Genomic DNA, 6,271 nt, shown 5'->3' on the forward strand with positions numbered 1-6,271 from the left:
TCCTCACTTACTACCAATGTAGTAAGCCCCCACGGCCCTACTAAAAAGTTCAGCACAGCAACTTCCACCAACAATGGATGCTCCTCACCCCCCCCCCCATCTCCCTCTCTCTCACTCTCTCTCACTCTCTCTCTCACACACACCCCTATTGTTCTCCTAGATGGCTATTTCCTTTCTTATTTAGATGTAAGGGAATATCATATGAAGAGTAGAGGTTTGATCTTGTAATGTAATCTAATAGTGCTGTGTGTACCTGACTGCCAGTTATGCAGTCCATGTTGTCTGTCTGTCTGTGTGTGGTGTGCATGAGTGTGAGAGAATGCAGGGCTAGGGGTCCCGCTAGCGGACAACTTCGGTAAACTGGAGGGCGCGCAATTCAAATAAAATGATCATAAAATAATATGGATTATTAAATATTGATGTACCTATAAGTGTCTTATATCGTCTGAAAGCTTAATTCTTGTTAATCTGACTGCACTGTCAGATTTACAGTACCTTTTACAGCGAAACATGCCATGAGATTGTTAGGACTGCACCCCACATCAAAAATTTTTACACCAGGCACAGGTTTCATACATTCACAAATAATGAATAAATATTCACTTACTTTTTGAAATCTTCTCTGTCTGATTTGTCATCCAAAGGGTCACAGCTATAACATGTAGTATTGTTTTGTTAGATTAAAATCCTTCTTTATATTCCAAAAAGTATGTTTAGTTGCTGCCATCGATTTGAGTAATATACTCGTTCAACATGCAGAGAAAGGAATCCGAAAATCTACCCCTTAACTTTCTTTCAACAAGTCAAAATAAATGTCTATTTACTTCTCAGATACCCTAAAATGTAATCAAACTATAATATTTCTTACGGAAAGAAGTATGTTCAATAGGAAACCGATGTTTAGCAGGTGTGTAATGTCTTCATAGTGCGCGCAAACACAAATTTCCAAGACTGTGTCCTTCTGCTAAAATGTATATTTCTTATTCGTTTTTGAAGTTATAAGCCTGAAACCTTGAACATAGACTGCTGACACCCCGTGGAAGCCATAGGAATTGCATCCAGGGAGCTAATTTTCAATATGACCTTTCTCTTGAATTTCTAAGAGGATAGTCTCTCATAATTTTTTTTTTTTATAATGGTACCAGTTATATGCATATCCTGGCTTCAGGGCCTGAGCTACAGGCAGTTTACTTAGGGGACGTCATTRAGACAGGAGGTGGAGAAAAAAGGGGCCTAGCCCTAAGAAGTTATTAAGCCTCTCCCAGACCTTAACCCTTACCTTAACCATTCAGAGTCAATACCTAACCTTAACCATTCAGAGTCAATACCTAACCTTAACCATTCAGAYTCAATGCCTAACCTTAACCATTCAGAGTCAATACCTAACCTTAACCATTCAGAGTCAATGCCTAACATTAACCATTCAGAGTCAATGCCTAAACMTAACCTTAAATACTTCAAAATGTGACGTTTGCAACAACTTTAAAATGTGTGGTTTGATAAACATGGATGAACGTCTAATTCTACTGTGAGAGCTAGTGGTGAATGATTTGGTGGTTTTATTAGTGAAGAAACAGAAGAGGACCTGGAGTTTAGCATCACTTTCACCCTGGGACAGCGTTGGAGAGGGAGGGAGAGACACACCTGTATTGTCTTAGGTCAGATAGCGGGACTTCCATCTACACTGATGGTTACTGGCAATGCATGCCGTGTTAGAATGATGCTACCTGTCAGAGTGACTTACCTGTACTTGCTGGGAAGCCACACACACACACAAACACACACACACACACCCACACAAACACACACACGTACACACTGGGAATATTATTAATGTGTCATATGCACAGATATAAAATGCCTTTCATGTTTCTCATACACACAGCCCACAACACACACAACACACACAGACACACACAGACACAAACTCCATATGATACAGCATGAGTTTGATCTAGCTGTGGGAGTGTCAGAAAACTTCTCTGATGGTTTTTATCAGTGGATGTGTTTGTGTGTGTTGAAAATAACCATCTCTCATTATATCCTCTCTCTCCCTGTCTTCTCATCACTTTCCGTCCATCTTTCTCTCTCTCCTCTCTCTGTTTCTCCCCCTCCCCTCCCTCTCTCCCTTTCTCATCACTTCCCTCCGTCTCTCTCTCCCTTTCTTCTAAATCACTTTCCCTCCATCTTTCTCTCTTCTCTTCTCTCTCTCTCTCTCTCTCTCTCTCTCTCTCTCTCTCTCTCTCTCTCTCTCTCTCTCTCTCTCTCTCTCTCTCTCTCTCTCTCCGTCTCTCCCTCCCTCCCTCCCTCCCTCCCTCCCTCCCTCCCTCCCTCCCCCCTCCCTCCTCCCTCCCTCCCTCCCTCCCTCCCTCTTCAAGCCTGATGAGCTACCAATGCTTTCGAGATCAGTAACATAGTGTTCACCAGTCTGTTTGCCTTGGAGATGTTACTCAAGGTGCTGGTGTATGGGCCGTTTGTGTACATCAAAAACCTTACAACATCCTTCGACGGAGTCATAGTGGTCATCAGGTAAGCAAGACAACATTGACCAATTCATTTATAAATGATGACACACTCCACTTTTGGCTGTGTAATATCTGGTAGTCCTCACTCTTCAGATCAGGGCCCTATCCACAAAGCATCCACAGTAGGAGAGCTAATCTAGGATCAGCCCCCACCTGGTATTCATTATGACTAAAAGGTGAAACTGATCCTAGGTCAGCACTCTAGGCCCAGTTGAGTTACGTATCTCCTTCCAATGAAATGTTTGATCCTGTAGCTGACAGGACTGTGCATCCTGTTCTCTCCCCAGTGTATGGGAGATCGTGGGTCAGCAGGGCGGTGGTCTGTCTGTGTTGCGTACCTTCAGCTGGATGCGGGTGTTGAAGCTCGTGCGCTTCATGCCTCCTCGCAGAGCAGCTGGTGGTGCTGATTGAAGACCATGGACAACGTGGCCACCTTCTGTATGCTACTCATGCTCTTCATCTTCATCTTCAGGTAGCTATGGCCTGCACAAACGTGATAAAAAGGATTTGGATAAAGCTGAAACACATTTTTATAGAAATAAGGGGGCAGCTTTATCATTCTTGTCTTCAAGTTAGGATGGAAAGAAGGAGGAGAGGAGTTAAGAGGAGGAGGAGGAGGAAGAGGGAGAGAGGAGAGGAGGGAGAAAGGAGGATAGAGGAGGGAGAGAAGGAGAGAGAAGGAGGAGGAGAGAGGAGAGAAGGAGGAGGAGAGAGGAGAGAAGGATGAGGAAGGAGAGAGAAGAGAGAGAAGGAGGAGAGGAGGGAGAGAAGGAGGAGGAAGGAGGGAAAGAAGAGGAGGAGAGAGGAGAGAAGGGAGAGAAGGGAGAGAAGGAGGAGGAGAGGAGGGAGAGAAGGGAGAGAGGGAGAGGAGGGAGCAGAAGGAGAGAAGAGGAGAGAAGGGAGAGGAGAGAAGAGAGAGGAGAGAGAAGCAGGAAGAGGAGGAGATAAGGAGAGAGAAGAGGGAGAAGGATGAGGAAGAGAAGGATGAGAGAGGAGGGAGGAGAGGAGGAGGAGAGGAGGAGGGAGAAGAAGTGAGGGGGTAGAGCAAGAAGGTAGTCAGAGAGAAAGTAAAAAAAAAATACAAAACAGTCTGATCTACATGGAGATACTAACACGTTGGTCTATGGAGAGTACTAAACAGTACTTGATCTACATGGAGACGTCACTTAACAGTAGTGGTCTAATGAGATACTAACAGTACTGGTCTAATGGAGAGTACTAACAGTACTGATCTAATGGAGAGTACTACACAGTTCTGGTTCTAATGGAGCGTACTTAACAGTACTGGTCTAATGGAGAGTACTAACATTGTACGTCTAATGGAGAGTACTAACAGTAACTGGTCATTGGAAAGCTAACATATGTCATAAACTACAGTACTGTCTAATGGAGAGACTATAACAGTACTGGTCTAATGGAGAGTTAACAGTACTGTCCTAATGGGAGATAGTACGTCTAGTCTAACAGTACTGTCTGAATGGGAGAGTATACACAGTATGTCTAATGGAGAGTATACACATGTACTGATCTAATGGAGAGTACTAACAATACTGGTCAATGGAGATACTAACGTACTGGTCTAATGAGAGTACTAAAAACATACTCGGTCTAAGGAGAGTACTACAGTACTGATCTAATGGAGAAGTACTAAACCGTACTGGTTAATGGAGAGTACTAAACAGTACTGGTCCTATGGAGCAGTACTAACAGTACTGATCTATATGGAGATATCTAACAGTACTGGCTTAATGGAGAGTACTAAACGAATACTATATAATGCAGAGTATAACAGTACTGTTAACTGGAAAGTACTACACAGTAACTCGGTCTAATGGAGAGTACATAAACAGTACTGATTAATGAAAGTTACTAAACAGTACTGTCTATGGAGAGTACTAACAGTACTGTCTATGGAGAGTAGCAAAGTATGGTCTAATGGAGAGTACCTAACATGTACTGGTCTAATGGAGAGCTACTACACAGTATGATCTAAAATGGAGAGTACTTAACAGTACGGTCCAGGAGTCTACAGTGGTCAATGGAGAGTATAACAGTACTTGGGCTAATAGGAGAGTACTAACAACCAAGGAGATTAAGTACTGGTCTAATGGAGAGTACTAACAGTACTGATCTAATGGAGAGTACTAACAGTACTGGTCTAATGGAGAGACTAACACAGTACTATTGAAATGGAGAGTACTTAACAGTACATTGTCTAATGCAGATACTAAAGTACTGATCTAATGGAGAGTACTAACAGTACGATAAAATGATCTAAATGGAGAGTACTAACAGTACTGATCTATGGAGAGTACTATACACAGTACTGATCTAAATGGAAGAGTACTAACAGTACTGTAGTCTAATGGAGAGTACTAACAGTACTATCTAATGGAGAGTACTAACAGTACTGATCTAATGGAGAGTACTAACAGTACTGTCTAATGGAGAGTACTAACAGTACTGATCAATGGAGATAAACAGTATCTACAGTACTGTCTAATGGAGAGTACTAACAGTACTGGTCTAAGGGAGAGTACTAACAGTACTGGTCAATGGAGAGTACTAACATACTGTCAATGAGTACTAACAACTGGTCTATGAGATACTAACAGTACTGGATCTAATGGAGAGTACTACACGAGTACTGATCCAATGGAGAGTACTACACAGTACATCTAAGGAGATACTAACAACTGATACTAAGGATATCTAATGGAAGAGTACTTACACAGTACTGATCTAATGGAGATACTACACAGTACTGGATCTAATGGAGAGTACTACACAGTACTGATCTAAGCGAGATTACTACACAGTACTGATCTAATGGAGAGTACTACACAGTACTGATCTAATGGAGAGTAACTAACAGTACTGATCTAATGGAGAGTACTTACACAGTACCTGATCTAATGGATGAGTACTACACAGTACTGATCTAATGAGAGTACTACACAGTACTGATCTAATGGAAGTACTAACGAAGGTTTCCACTTGGAACTGGAGGGAAGAACAGAACAAGTGAGAGAAAAACGGATAGAATGACAGGAACGAGGGAGATCCCTCTCTTCAGCACGTCCCTCGTTCAGCCTTGTTAGCTGCTGACACGCTTAGGGAGATTAGATCTATAGATTAGTACTGTACAGCCTACACACACACACACACACACACACACACACACACACACCACACCACACACACACCACACACACACACACACACACACACACACACACACACACACACACACACACACACACACACACACACACACACACACACACACCCACACAACACACAACACACACACACACACACACCACACACACACACACACACACACACACAACACACACACACACACCACACACACACACACACAACACACGCACGTCAGTTATTTGCTCTTCATAATCACAGAAACAATAGAACAACTGCAGACTGAAACAATGAGAGTTGAATCTCTCCACTTCTTTTCTCATGACTGCCTTTGCTGCCCTTCTGCTCATCATTTACATTTACATTTTAGTCATTTAGCAGACGCTCTTATCCAGAGCGACTTACAGTAGAGTGCATACATTTTATTACATTTTTTACATACTGAGACAAGATATCCCTACCGGCCAAACCCTCCCTAACCCGGACAACGCTATGCCAATGTGCGTCCCCCACGGACCTCCCGGTTGCGGCCGGCTGCGACAGAAGCCTGGCACGAACCCAGCCCAGCCTGGCGCGAACCCAGA

General features: G+C 43.1%; 1 pseudogene; it reads left to right on the plus strand.

Annotated features, from left to right (window-relative positions):
• LOC112071306 (voltage-dependent T-type calcium channel subunit alpha-1G-like) overlaps positions 1-6,271 on the plus strand; it is a 236,375-nt pseudogene that overhangs the window by 124,074 nt on the left and 106,030 nt on the right.

The sequence above is a fragment of the Salvelinus sp. IW2-2015 genome, unplaced genomic scaffold (assembly GCF_002910315.2).
Source record: "Salvelinus sp. IW2-2015 unplaced genomic scaffold, ASM291031v2 Un_scaffold1573, whole genome shotgun sequence".
NCBI classification, from domain to species: domain Eukaryota; kingdom Metazoa; phylum Chordata; class Actinopteri; order Salmoniformes; family Salmonidae; genus Salvelinus; species Salvelinus sp. IW2-2015.